This window comes from Furipterus horrens, unplaced genomic scaffold (assembly GCF_987537825.1).
Source record: "Furipterus horrens unplaced genomic scaffold, mFurHor1.1.pri manual_scaffold_15, whole genome shotgun sequence".
NCBI lineage: Eukaryota > Metazoa > Chordata > Mammalia > Chiroptera > Furipteridae > Furipterus > Furipterus horrens.
Window position 1 is genome coordinate 3,017,726 of NW_028327185.1, and position 16,212 is coordinate 3,033,937.

A 16,212-nucleotide genomic window follows, 5' to 3' on the forward strand; every position below is an offset into this window, starting at 1 on the left:
AGTAGTGTGTGGTTTGGCTTTCTTTCCACGACGGTCCCCCCTCCCTCAGCCTCAGGCTCCCAGCAAGTCCTGTCTCATGTCCTGGCTCTTGCCAGCCTGAGTTGAGTTGCTTAACCCTAAGGTGAGGATGAAGTCAGTCCCACCAAATGTCTTAGTAGAGAAGGAGAGTGGGAGCAATCCTGCAGAGGAAGATTGACAGACTGTCTCCAGAAATACAGCGAGTGCCGTTGAGGTGAGAAATAGTATTTCCACTCTTAACACTGACGACCCAAACAATACAGCTGTCCCCCTCTCTATATCGCGGTTCCCTTAGCGCGGCCTCGCTGTATCGCGGGATTTTAAAAAATATTATATTTAATTATTTATTGCAGATTTTTCGCTACATTGCAGGATTTTGTGGTACTGTATACGTATGTTGTTAAAGTGACGTAGGTTTATTATAACCATAATATCATACACCTTCTGTAAAGAAAAATGCACTTATTGTTTGCACAGAGGCTGTGATAAAGTAAGCATGTTGAAGGGGGTTAGCCATGAATCTGCTTTTCTCACTTTTGATAATCCCACTCTGTTCAAAGGCTCGTCTGGAAGTTGGGAACTCTTCATGTGGATAATTGAGTTTAGGCGAATCCCAATGATAGATGGAGTCGGTGCTGATCGAAGGGCCTGCCTGGGGCCTCTAAAGTGTTCTCTGAAAGCAAATAATATCCCCCCAAAGCAGCCATTGCGGCTGCTTTCTAATATCCTGCCCTAAAACGTAGTAAATAAACTATTATTTTTTTCATTTCTAAAAATGATTCACAAGCTAGAGATATAATATATATCAAGCCCTCGTTTTCATTCCCAAGTACATTGTAAAGTGAACTGCCTCTGGAAAAATACTTTTTAAAGAATTAGAGTGGACCCTCTCAAAATCAAGGGTCATTAAGACCTTCAGTTATGCTTTCAAGAGACGCATTACACTTTTATCTCATTTTAGAAACTTTGGAGGTTAGCCCTAATATATTTAAACATTTTTACACATAACGAAATTGATTTCTCTCCAAAAACAAAACAACGCACCGTATTTAAAAAAGCTGAAAAGAGCTGAGAAAGCAGGATGTGTACAATGCACAGTGATGGTTCGCTGACGGATCACGTAAGTTTTCTCTCACACGGTACTTTTCACATTTACTGGAGACGGACTGGCGCTGACTAGACGTGAAATTATTAGACAACAAAACCAAACGCTAACAGCTCAGTCGGTTCTTAGGTTGTACCTGGCAGAGTCTGCCGACAGGGACTCCCGCCTGGTTTCCTGGAATGTGACCCCAGACAGGCTGTTTAGAATTTGTTTCTATTCTATGGGCTATTGCATGTCTTTCAGGACATTTATTTTTCCTTGAGTTATTATTTTTCAGGAAATGGAAAAGAATGTTAACTGACATACTTCTTCCTTTATGTCTGGTCAATCTGGGGGCTATATACGTTTTCCTGAAATGTTCAGTCCATCCTGCTCCGTTTGGTTATTCCCTTTGACCCAACTATACCATGCATCCAGATTTTCACTTTAGAAAACAGCCCAGTGGTGAAGATTTTTGCATGCAACTTACTCATTCATGTTCAAAGCATGTTTTGGGCCCTATTAGAGAATCATAAGTCCAACGATATTGCTATAAATATCACTGTAACATGTAGAACTAACCAAAAATCTACAACAAAGTATATTAATGATGATGAAACAAAACTCAGAGCAAATAATAGATATGAAGCAAGAATGTCCACAACCGAAAACCCTACCATGTCTTAACCGTAAGGACACCATGAATAACCAACGAGAAATCGCTCTTTCCAAAAAGAAGACACAATCGGCGCTAGTACGTCACACAGTAGGGGCTTTGCAGCCGACTGGCCATTGTTTGGCAGGTAAACTGTTTATTAAAATACCGAATAGACATTGCCAGGAAATCATGGACCAATTCATATTCTTTTATGAATACCAAATGTCAGTCATTTGGTTACTAGGAAGTTAAGCTTCATCATCAGCCAACATGCAAATTAATGAGCATGCACTTTCTCTGCCATTAGAAACAAAGGGAAACTACTTTGAGAATTCTTCCCATTAACCCTGCAGAGGTTGTGGCTCATCTGAGAGACACAGATAAACTCTTTTCTTACAGGAAGCTCTAGGCACGTCAATGAAAAAGCAGAGTGATGTTGAATGCAATAATATTCGAATTTATAGCATATTTTCTATAAAGGAAAAATCCATATACATTATCAGATGATTCCATCGAAACCCTGTGTAGCCTCACAGGCTTTGTGCCGACTCTGTGCATAAATAAATTGAAGTTCAGAAAGGGACTAGCTCTTGGTAACCTCACTAGTACGCAGCGGAGGAGGAATTGAGTGTAGTTATCTAAAAATTCTATGTGCTTGCGTGTTTCACAGTTTCAGAAGGAGGCAAACTTCTTAGGCAATAGGACGCAGAAGGCACAGAGGAGTGAGAGACGGCGTAAGGAATCACAGAAAAGTCAATAAATTAAGTCAGAAAATCACACATTCAGATGAAGGGCAGTTTGAAGACAACTTTTTACTTCTTACTTAGCACATAATTTTACCGAGGACAAACTTGCTTCAGCTCCTTGAATAGTCTTATCAAATTTCACTTCAATCACCTTGTAGGATCAAAGGTTATTCTAAGAGGTCTTATGATTAACCAGCCCAGGCTTTGGGGGAAGGAAGCATTAGAAAAGCATTTTAATCATGGGCTGGATAAAAGGAAGGTCATCAAAGCGCTTTTATATTTGAACATTAAAAAGCCCTTCTTTGAAGTGCTTCCTGATGAGAGCGTACTTTGTTAAAAATTCTACCAAAATGCTCCCCTAGATTTACATACAAAAGGGGAGAAGGCGGTGGCGGCCAATGGCATGGAGTTCCTGAAAACGGAGTCTCATGCTCCTGTCAAGTTCAGAATCTTGTGTTTATTTTTTAGGTGCTATAGGTTCTTTCTATGACAACAATGATAGTTTGTCTATCCCTTGATATTTGCGGAATTGTATGCTTTTTGAACTAAGCAAATGCATCAGAAATTCCCGTATTCACCAGCGCACACATTCTGTTTTCATTGATTTGAATAGGAGGTTTGAATTCATGGATTGGTCATAAAATATCCACTCGGCTCATTGAGTTACAGCGTAGTGTCTAAAGAGTGCTTTCTGCTTAGAGGGGCTGCGCTTCACACACTGATGATCCGTGGGCTTCCTGCCGAAACCAGCCACATTGATCTTGTTTTGCCGTAGCTCTACGGAAAGTGCTTCTGAGATTCTTTACACGCCTGTCCCTTTTACAGGACTTTACAGCAGGGCATGGTCATCCGTCTTGTGCAGGGAGTCCCGATGCAGGCCTTACAGGGAATGCCGCCCCTGGAAGGGGGGAGTGTAAGTAATCTGTAACCACTGTATGAACACTTCCGGTCCCGATCAGTCCGGTGCAGGATTTCCCCTTCGGTCCTGTAGTACAGCCTTTATTCTGTGACCCGACCCGAGACGGCCTGAGACTCATGACGGAAAGGATGCTCTGAGCCTGACAACTGAGGTCCAAGCCCCGGCTCAGTCTCGCGCCCCCGTCCCTCTGGTGGTCTGTCTGTCCGTCCGCACTGCAGACTTGGCTGCGCTGCTCCTTTTCCCCAAATCCTCTCTCAACTCAGGGATGTGCCCTGGACCCCCGAGTTCCCTGTCCCCCGCTGGGCCTCACACTGTCTCCCCGTGGCCTGCCAAGGCCAACAGGCTTCAAGTGGCCCGTTTCTCTAGTTCAGGGACCCCTGTCCTACGCTCTCTTATGTCCAGCACCTCAGAACCATTGTGTTTAGTCTGGTCTTCCTCTTGCTTTAAGCTGAAGGGTACACGTGGCGTCTGTTTCTACATCCTGGCTCAAAGCAGAATTTGATTTGTCAGCTCTTAACAAGAAAGTCACAAAATTGGAAGATAAAACGCTAAAATATGTATCGGGAAGATATATAGACAAAGTAGGCCTGATATTTATATCAGACAGAAGAGACCTTGGGGAAAGTATAATTATGGATGATAAAAGGGGGCATTGCATAATCATAAAATGAAAACAATCAAGAGGATATAAGAAAATTTTGGAATAATTTTTTTTGTAGATGCACATAGTTACATACTTTCAGATTGCAGAGGAAAAGAGACAAGTAAATATTCGGTAATTCACTAGTTTGGTAACTGACAGATCATGACCTTGGGAAGGATGGCGTTACCAGGCTTTAATCTCATGGCCATAGCAAAAATCAATGCACAGAGAGAAATAAAAATGTACACGTGTGTTAAGCACACCCGGATCGTGTCCAGCATCTGAGCGCAGAAGCCTCACTGTCATCACTGTCGTCGGCCCGTTCCGCCTGAGCTGCGGGGCCAGCTCTGGGCTCCGCGCGCGCCTCGCTCGCCTTCTCACCGGACGTCCCCGTCTCGTTATGGGGGTTCATGGGAGCAAATGGCGGTCCTCGGTCCCCGTTTCGGGCACAGCAATGGCCGCGGGACTGGCAGGTCCCAGTGCTGGTGTCGGTCCCACTGGCCGTGTCCCAGGCCCGGGTGAGTCCGGGCCGCCCCAGCGAGCCCCCGGCTCAGAGCCCGCGTCGTGCTCAGCAGCGGCCTCTCAGGCTCAGCGCCCTGAGTGTCACCCCCGCTAACAAGGTTTTGGGGACCCGTTAACGTTTCAATGAATGGTGCCCTGGAATCGAGTTTCCTGGGTAACATCACACGTGTGTATAAGTTCCGGATAACACAGACTTTCCCAGAAATGAGTGCTCACGAATCCCTTCTGCTCTGCAATGCATATTGGCTATAGAAATACACATATATTTATATCACTTGTTAATAATGATATAAATGCATGTGTAAATGTTAGTAAATAATTTTGAAGTTCCTCAAAGTTTATAATAAAGCTTTTTTAAAAATAGATATTCTTGAAATACAAAGGATATTCTATAAGAAAAAACTAACAATCAACTGAAACTATAAGTGTGAAATGATCCCACTGAAATCTAAGCATTTTGGTGTGACCTATTTAAAAAAGTATACCAACCGTCTCATTCAATGGGATTCTGTGGCTTAACCAACAGATTTTTAAATGATTTTGTTATTGTGAAAAATATATATTGCACCTAACAATAAATACGCACTGTAGCCACTCTGGAAAGCAGTATGGAGGTTCCTCGTAATATTAAAATTGAACTACGGTATGATACCTCAATCCTACCTCTGGGGAAATACTCAAAGGAAACAAAGTCACTCCCTCTCCGAGGTGTCTCCCCGCCCCCATGTTTATTGCAGCACATTGACAGTGCCCAAGGTCAGGGGACGTGAAAACAACCTAAATGTCCATTGACAGGAGACGGATGAAGAAACACACACACACACATATGCTACATGAATAAAGCACACACACAAAATTGCATATGAAATACGGTACAGCCATAAAAAGATGGAAGCCCTGACATCTGTGACAATACAAATGACCTCGGAAGGCATTTGGTGAAGTGAAATGTCAGACAAATCATGACAAAGGACGAGTGGCCTCACTTGGTTGTGGAATCTAAAAACAAAAAGCACAGAGAAACAAAGACCAGGTTGGTGTTTGCCAGAAGAGGGTTGGGGGGGGGGGAATGGGTAAAAGTAGTGGAAAGCTACACGCTTCCAGTTACAAAATAAACAATTTCTGGACATGTACACTGTGGTGACCACAAGAAACAACACAGTATTATATATGTGATGGTTGCTGAGAGCGTAGATCCTAAAATCCTCATCACAAAAATCACGTGACTGTGTGATGTGAGGGATGTGGACCAGACCTCCTGTGGGGGCCATTTTGCAATATATACATATACCAAAAGATAATGTCGTACCTCTGAAACTAATACCATATTACATGTCAATTATATCTCAATAAAACTGAGAAAATAAAAGAAAAATTAATCCAAACATAGCAAAAGTTAATTCATATAAGAGCATCAAAATTAATTATCTTAATAATGGAAAAGCCAACTATCCAGGAACTTCAATAGCAAGGTGAAGCTATGAAACAAATCAAAGGAAAAAAATAAACCATTTCAAATATTTTTTAAATGAGAAGCATACCAATTATATTAAAAATGAGAAAGATTAAAAGTAAGGTAATGAGTTCCATTGCAGCGAATAATCTGTGTGGGTATTTACTGGAAGAGCTGGAGCTTCTTCAGAACATAAATAACTTTTTGGAATATATTAACAATTAAATTATTGAAGATGCAAAAATGAAATAGATCAAAGAAAGATATATTAATCGTGGTGTATCTTATATTTTCTCACTTGCCTAATTAATTTTGTTCTAATTGTTCTAAACTTTAAATATATTGAGGTAGTATTTTCTAAAGGTAAACTTCCAGAAAACACTGAGCGCACTGCCCTTCTGCAAGTACAATGTCAAACACCTTGACATGATCCCCGAGTGGATGAAAGTATCATAACCGGTCCAAAAGGGTGTGCGGTTGGATGTTACTTGTTTATATCCATGAAGTCATTTCCATATAAAGTATTCATTACATTAAAGAGGATGAACCCAGATTAAAGTAGGACATCATTTTCCTTTTCCATTTCAATTTCACTCTTTTCTAACTAGTAGTTCTTTGGACTCCAGGTAACAAATCAGCATTATTTTACATTAGTTAGCATATCAATTATGTCCTACGGTAGTTTTGCACAGTGTTTGATATATAAATACTAAGCTTGAACACTTTAGCATCTAAAAATGCAACTTGACTTTTTTATTAGCTATAAAGAGTAACTTCTCTGTACCGTTTGACTGAACTGAGGATATAATCATGTTTGGTGCTAATGTACACTAACTGTTAAAATAGTTATTCACTTACATGTAACTGTATTGTTACTAAAAATGTATTTTTCTGAGTGTTTTAGTAATGAAGAAACAAAAGGCGAATCACGTCAAGGATGAAATAAGACTCTCAGATGGAGGTGCATCTACCTTTGAATAAACGTATCCAAAAATTCACACGGCAACCTCTTTACGATCACCATAATGCCTAAGTGCAAATAAAAATCTATGAAATACAGCTGAATTCTGATCAACCCTTAATTTTTTTAGAGCATAACAAGCTAAATTGCTTTTTAGTTTGACGTTCCCTCAACATGCGTGCATGGGATGAGCCCGCGGTCCCGCGCACGGCGAGTTGGAAGCGTGAGGGTCAGAAGAGATCTCTCTCCCTTCTCGCAGCGAGGCGCCTCCACCCCCTGGGTCGGTGCCCGCTCCTGCTGTGACTGTCCTCCTGGGCGAGAGATGGTTTTATCACTGCGTTGCACTTGGGTGCCACCTTGAATTTGCAGCGTGTTGCTGTAATCATGGTTCACATGCTCTGGCTGTCCTGCCATTGGAGACATTTATTTCATATTTACTACTTTTTAAAAAATGACTGTGCTGCAGATATTAAAGATCCCCTTTTGGAGAGGGAAAGCGAAAGAGCAGGGATAAATATTCAAAAGCTGTTTAAAGTCTTAAATAAAACTGTTAATCATGCAGAACCTCCGTGCATGATACACGCATCGCACTGTTCCGGGTTAGTCTGCTTATCTGTTTGTCTTCTCCAAGTAGACTCTGTCCTTTGAGATAAAGAATTTTATGTAACTATTTCCTTCCACAGCATCCAGACTGAGTCCCCAAAGAGTAGGTACTTGAAAAATACTTCTATGCGAATAACTATTGATAAAATTTTTCTATAGATGATGGGATTATATTGTATATCTTACTTGGCACTTTTTAAGTTATGATTTATTGCTAATTTGTGACTGGATTTTATATAACAATAAAGCCGAGAAGTATTCAACAAATCTCAGCCAGCTTTCTATAACCTGCAATATAAGCATGGCCACCTTGTTTTCTTTATCCCTCCTTTAAAAAGGCGAAATATTTAACAAAAATACCAAGATAGGATGTGACATGCAAAAATTTCATATCTGAAATGTGGTGCCAAATTTCTGTCATCTCTTTTCATAAAGATTGTTCAAGTAGAAATTAGAAAAGCCTCAAGGGTCCTGCAGTTGGTTACAAATGTGATTGTCGGGGGCTTGGCCGCCCTCACTCATGGGACAGACCCTCCCAACCCCTCCTGGGTAATTAAATCTGCCTGTTTGCCCTCCCGGAGGCTCTGATAGACGCCCTGATGGTAAGCACAGAGAGGATGTTTGCCGAGTTTATCAGTTTATAATCAAGGCCATTCACATTGTCAATGCTGGTCTTTGTGCAGAACAAGACATGTACTGAATGAGGAAATACATGAATGTATAATTGAGGAATCTCAAAGGGAAGGATATATTGTAAACATTTTAGAGCAAATGGATTTCTGCCCTTAGGCATTTGATAAGTCACTGAAAAATGTTAGAATTAAAGGTGGATCACTAAATATCCTCCCTGTGTGAAGGCCATGCGTTAATGATAAGCCGTCTGCACTCACAATGGTGCAGTTCACAGTTGAAATGAGTATGTAGGAGACTCATATATGTTCAAGGCTCTTTTTCTTTGTTTGAAATAAAATACTGGCATCAACTGGTCATGTTGTCTATGTCAGAAGCATAGTAAGTATGGACACAATTATCCCACAGTGATAAATAAGTTGAAGAAATCTGTACAGAAACAAAAGGATCAGTACTTAGATTCATAATAACATTCCCATGACTATATGATGCTAGAGTGAACACTTTCATCTGACAAGACTTTAAAATGGTGTGTATCACAGCCTCATCAGCCTATGGCTTTAGCATTCTCTAAATATCACACGTTGAATTTCCATTTAGGAAATCAAATGATCCAATGTGAATTTATTCAAACACGATTTTATCTCTTTTATTCTTTTACCAGGATAGTCACATCACATCAAGTTATTAGGTCATCATTCAATATTAAGATTCAGAGAGAAAAGGATCAAAGATCAGAAAAGTCTTGCTTCAAAAAAAAGAACTCATTAGTTTCCAACTTATTCAAAACTAATTCAGAAGACTATTAAAGTGACTTCCTATTGGCTTAAAAACATGTGGTGTGCTCGTGACTAATGTCATTGATTTCTCCCCACCTGTGGCTATTTCTTCTATCTTTCCTGCGACCCTCTCTGCCCTGCTTCCTGGGGCCGGTGGCCCGTGGCGTTACCCGCAGCGCCCGGCCCCCTCCTGCCCACGCTCTCTGTCCACTCCAGAAGGTGTGCGCTTGCACACATGACAGTCTGGCCAATATTCCAGTCTCAGTTTCTAGCTCTGTCAAAGTAGGCAAACCAACAAACAAACAAACAAACCCTAGTTGCACATAAAAGCACATGTAAAACCCTAATTAATTGTTTTCCTTTTTTAAGTTTAATTTTTCATTGCAGGTGACCTAAATGACTACATTAGTTTCAGGTGCACAAGAGAGTGATTCAACATTTATGTACTTTACGAGGTGCACACCGCAATAAGCCCGGAAGCCATCTGTCACGGTACCTCGTGATGTTGCTATTATTGGCTGCAATCCCTAGGCTGTGCATTATTACATGCCCATGGCTTATTTTACAACCAGAAGTTTGTATTTCTTTATTCCCATCCCCTTTTCTGCTCATCCCTCTACCGCCTCCCCTCTGGCGACCATCAGGGTCTCAATGATCTACATCCTCACCAAGGGTTAGTCCCTCCTGCTCCAGTGCTCTTCCGGGTCCTCACCGGCTCCACCACACCTTCATGCTGTAAATCTGAAGGTTTGAAGCTCCTTTTCTTTTAAATCAATAGTTTTCAACCTGTATCACCTCCCTACGGAGTATTTAAAATATACGAGAACAAATTTAATTGTCACAAAGACAGAAATATTACTGATTTTTAGAAAACCATCACCAGATATCCTAAAATTCTATAATACAGTTGATAATAATAAACAAAGGATTATTCCTCCAGAAATGTCAATATAACCTATTTGAAAAGCAATGCACTATTCTCAGTGTGTCAATCTAAAATCCTCCTTTTACTACTGCAATATTTCTTAAATTTATTTCTTATTTTTTATCTCTCATACCAATTGCTATTTCAATGCCTCATAAGACCTTGGCTCTCCTGCGGCAATGTTTTCTGAAATGTGGCATGAATCAAATCATTCATTTATTCACGCAACAATTTTTAAGTTGAATGTGCCAGACATTACACCAGACAATGACTAGACTAATGAATAAGTCAGAAAGTACATTCTTTTAAGTAGCCTCTCTCCTGCCAAAGGAGACAAATGGGGGTTTTCAGTGAAAGTTCCCTGATTTATTATCTCATGGGCAAGCCCAGGCACAACGCACCGTTCATAGGTCTCCCTGGGCATCGTGTCTGAAGATCTGCATTGTGTACATTCCGTGTGGCCTCGTTTTCCACAACCTGTGAGTCCACAGAGAGTTAAGATTCTTCCCCCACAACTCACCACGTGACCTCAGGACGTGTACACTGGTGCTACCAAGTTAGCTTCCTTATTTTTTTTTTAATGTCTTCCTCATCATGGATCTTCCTATATGTCTTGAAAACAAAAATCTATTTATTTAAGGAGTTTCTTTTCTAATCCAGATTTTGAAATTACTATTAATTTGAGTCTTATGAGTTTTAGCTACTACAGCAATTTCCAGAATAAGAACCCATATTAGCACGCCATTAGATTCTGTCAGCTAACAATGTTTTTAGTTTTTTATATGAATGTCTATAATAGACAATTTTCATATTATTCTTTTATTGTACTTTTAACCCATTTAATAATCATGATTATAAAACGAGTGGAGTGATTTTTATCATGTTATGTCTCTCACCCATCTCTTAAAATACAATGTATTTTCAGATCCTTGGAATCTTATTGCCATTTATTCACCTAAAACATTTTGTATAGGGAGTTATTTACATGTTTTTCCAATCAATTGCTTGTCTATCATCCATATCGTCTTAAGGAATTCAGCAGTGACAAGTAGGGACAGAACCCTGGAGTCAGGGTTAAGGTTGATGTCCTCACTCGTGATCACGTGGTTGAGCTAAGGTTTAGTTAATTGTGTGTGTGAGAGTGTGTGTGTGTGTGTGTGTGTGTGTGTGTGTGTGTGTGCTCCGTCTCCCTTCTACTTATATATATATACTGGGGTTTGGGGGTAGAGCACACCAACATTATTGGTCAATTTTTCTTAAGGGATTAATACTTTGCTGCAAACAGGAGAGATTTAGGGTCTCCAGATTACTAGATATACTTATTTTTTAGTATGTGTGTTTTCTTTTAAATTCTCTGCAGTATATATCTCTTTAAGAATTTTAGTTGAAAAAGAGTCTGGATATCTGACAGGAAGCAACTTTCAAATAGTTTTTTCACTCTCTAACTGGCAAGATCGTCAGTGCAATGGGAAGCCAGCTGTCTCACGGCGCATTTCTACTTCAGCTGGTGTCTGAACTCACACAGCCACGTCACCACACACATGCACACACACACATGAAATCGCATTCTCCGAAGCGAAAAAGAGTAAAATACTGGGAGAGAGAAGCGTTCAGTTATTCCCAGGGCTTCGTCCATATGTTCAAAAACCAACTGACTTAAATGATACATACCACCGAGTAACGTAATCTTTTCTTCATTTAGGAGGTGGGCTCACACAATAAATGATGTGTGTTTTACACCGGCTGTTTTGGGCTGTGTACTGTAAAAAGACCCAAAGCAACTCAAGTTCGAGATAAAATACAAACTCAGTTTTTAAATACGTGAATGCCTATGTAAGACGTTCCATTCACAGGCTAACTTAGCTTTTAAAGAATTAAGATATGTACACACAGAGAGAACATCGTAGCGCCATATTATTTAATGACCCGGCTCATTTGATTTCATTTTACTCTCTGGGCACAATGACGTCCACACAGTGCAGTGCATATGTTTCATGGCGCACGGGACTGGAGGCAGAGCAGAGGAAATCGTGACCTTGACCGCCGATGTCCCTGACCGAGTGGGAGATAATAGGCCCGCCTTCTCTCTCGACGACTCCTGCCTGACCAGAGGAGATGAGAGAGGAGAGGGATTGAATCATTTTAAAGGAGGCATTTGTGCAGAATGGGGAGCCAGCTATCCATTGTGTTGTACTGGACAGAAAATGGCACTTTTGCCTTTGGGCATCGTTTTAAGAGTAAGAACGAAGTTATATTTGATACCTTCTTGATTTCATGCAATGAACACTGGACCCCACCCTACCCCTCATATCAGAATAAACGGTATTGCATTTTGGCATCAGTGCTATGATCATAGATAACATGAGTGAGAATAGAAACTAGCGTCACATTTAAGCTTATTTTCTGCGATTGAATTTTTTTATATGAAGGTAATATAACTGAAAAACACCAAGGTACTTCCACAGTGCCAAATTACAAAGACATAGAAAAATACCGAAACTCCCAAACAGGACTTAAAATACATGTGTACGTGTTAAGTTCTCACTTTGTAAGGGAGCAAGGAAAGCCCAGGCTCCTCCTGTGAATCACAAAATATCACTAATGCTACTTATGTGTGTATTGTTTTCCATATCTAATGAGTAGGAAGAATAAAAGTTTTTCTACATCTTTGGATTAACCATAAAATAACACGAATTACCTGTATTGTAATTTTCTCTAGTGCTTTGTAACTCTCTTGGCTTTCCTGACTTTCCTGTTGTCCCCACTTTCTGGTTTGGGTTGTGGTTCCTTCGACTATATCGAATGTTACATGATCCTTTAATTATTTTTCTCAATTTAAATTAAATTATCTATTCATGGCAGGAATTATAAACATAGATAAGAAATTACAGTAAGAGATACTAAGTCAGAAAATGTTTTATGGTTAAAATCATTTCGGTGTAGGATGATTTCAGGTTAAATATAAAAAATTCTGATAAGCATAAGACCAATTCAACCTTATATATACAAGTGAGTTTTTTCTTTTCTGATTCAGTAAGGTTATCATTTGTTATAAAACCCAAGTATTCCAAAACAGAAATTTTAATCACAAAATAATAGAAGTTAATCTGAATAGATATTCCTTGACTGTTTAACCCATTCCTGTTTATATATGGAGGGGAACCGGAGTGAGTGGGTGATGTATGTGTGGATATGTTGTTGCTTTGGATTCATAAGTAAAGAAGGAATGTTATTTTTCTTTTAAAAAGTTTTGAATCCCTTTCTGACAAGTGTAACCAGTCTTTAAAGTTCACGAGACAAGCCCCTCCTTTGGCAAAGAGATTTGGTTAGGGTTTGAAGTTACTAGTTTAAATACGTAATCTAAGATATTGAGAGGATGGACAGGTATCAGAGAAATATGAAAAAAAAAAAAAGTTACGATCTGAAAGTGTTTTCTCAGTATACATAAAGGCGAAAACTTGTATCCCAATGTATGGTAGGGTCTCAGAAGTATAGACAAGCCTTTGGAGGGCCTACATCACAGGCTACAGTCCTGACAACACCTATAACAGGCCGCCGTCATTACGAAGGCGCGCCGGGACCAGGTGTCCACAGTGACAGAGCCATGGAGAGCTACGTGCGGGAGGGGTGGGAGTGAGTCTCCTCAGGTCCCTTCCCGCTTCAGAGAAGAAAGAAGCACATGAAGAACAGCTACTGTGCTTTAGCACATCCTTAGCAGTGCACATGTGCACTGAACTTCACATCCTACGAGAAGCGATCTGCACACTGCAGAGTCGTCCTTCCGTGCCTCACACCAGTGTCAGAAGGAAAGCTAGTCCCTCTCCATTTAGGACTCAATCTGCGATCGCTACCCAGTGCCTGCTGTCCACAGCGTGATCATGCCCAGCTGCTTATTCTCTTCCTTTTCTCTTCTTAGCGCTTCCGCTCAATAATAGAATCTTAGACCCAAGCTATACACATCCTGCAGTATCTCATGGTCCAGAGAAACCCTCCTTCAGTTCATCTCGGAAGTTGGATTCTGAACTTCTTTCATTTTCTAGGTTTGTTTTAGGGGGCCCTGCTGTTATAGCTCAGAGGTCACAGCACACACTCTCACACAATTTCCTTTTAGTCCCGTGTAGCATTCAGTAGGCCGACGGCACAATTTTTGCGTCCTCTAGCAAACGGCAGATTCATGCACACAATCCCACTGTTACAGCGGCCCCATATTTCTATAGGAATTTGCAACTGATCATGCAGGGTGAAGCCGGCAGCATTGTCCCGCGAGACCCCTTTATTTCTATCCATTATCATACTGCTATTAGTCACCTTATAAATAAACATATCTTACACCTAGGAGTATACCTAGACCTAAATATTTTATCTTTCAAATGAAAGATTCACAGTCTAACAGCTCTTCCAGGTTCACAAATATAAAATTAAGGTTTCAGTTCTGCAATCATGTATTTTGCTAAAATGTACTGAACTCTGTTGCTGCTTTTGTTATTGAAACATTCATTAACAAAATTATCCAGTTAGGGGGTTTATCAAAGCTTTAAAGCACATTTAAAGTCAATTAAGACAGACAGAAAGCCACAGGATTTTTTCAAGGCTTTGTAGAAGAAAGTCATAACTCACTCATTAATTAATTTGAATTCTTATACTTTTATTCTCAAGTTTAAATAAATTATTCCAAGTATCTGTTTATTCACCCTTTCAAATTATTCCATTTGTCTGTCTTGTGCGGATACAAAATTATTAGACATTATTTAACTCCCATTATTCTACTTGAAATCTAAGTCTTTCTTCAATGAAATATATTTTTAAGAGAAATATATACTTTAAAAGATATATATATATATATGACAATACATATGTCATTCATACACACACACACACACACACACACATATATGATGGCATAATGATTTGGGGAAGCTATCCAATGGCATTATTTTAGAATTTAAAAATTATAGAGCAAAAGAAGAAAATCCATCATTTTATGGGTCATCTGGATATGTGATTGTCATTTAGGAGACTTTCATTACGCTAAGCATCAGGATTGACAACAAATTGTTGAGAATCAGTTTTAAAAATGACTGTAAATACATGCTAAAACCATACCAATCATTGTGCCAATAAATTGTGCTTGAATAGGAATAGAGTTTTAATCTTGTTTTATTGGGAAATACAGATTTGATAGACTTATCCATTCTCTCTAATGTACAAAAAAGATACAAGCACTATTAACTGTTATTCTTAATCAACAAGAGTAACCAGAAAATATGCACATTTGATAATGAGAAGGGCTCAAAGGATGATGGCCATGCATAAATTTACAGGGTGAACCATCAGGATTATGGAAAAATATTTCAATTTTTAACAGGAAGACCAAGCAAAACTCACGCTCTGCAAAGATCAATGTCTAATTAGTACTCTAAGGAATCAGTCAATTATTTTATTACAGAAATGTTGGAAATCTATGTAAAGTTTTACCAAGAGAGACCTTTTATATATAATTACATATCCATGATTCCTTTTTCAAAACTCCTAAATCCTAAAAGTTCTGGAAGTAGTCATATGATCTATTAGTGGAAACCTTGATATGAATTAGTACGAGGATATTCATGATCTTTATACATTTCAGTGTGATTACCTATATGCTTTGTTGAAAAAAAATGCTAACATATGTTAATATATGCTAATTTAGAGTTTTCTGCAAACCTGCTGGGACTGTATATACTCCCTAACTTTATAAATACGAAACTTTTTAAACAACCAAGACGTCTGCCCTGTGAGGCTTCTGATAAGCCACACCACACATGAACACCAACAAACGCTACTCCATATACTCCGTCCGTGTTTGCAGTGGCTTATTTATTTAAAATAACCAAACATCTGCATAATATGGTAGTAGACTGCATTGGACTTGGTGCATAAACGTCCAAGTGCCCCATGAGCTGGCGAGGAACACAAACCTCTCTATCTGCCCCTTCTGAGGACACCCATCAACTTCCAGATGGCACTGGTTCGTGCTGAGGTCCTGATCAACTACCAATCAGGCTTCTTTTCGCTCTCGGACATGTCGTGAGACTAACTGTAAATTAAATATCTTCCCCTTCCTCCCTCTCCTCTACCCCTTCCTTCTCCCCAGTCTCCCTTTCTCTCCCTTCCAGTGCTGGGGACGTCTCCTCGTCTCTTGAGTGTCCCCATATCCAGTCAGCAGCTTAGCACTGCCTGGGCACAGGACTAACTGCGCGCAGGGGCTCCAATGTCAATCCACATGTCAAGG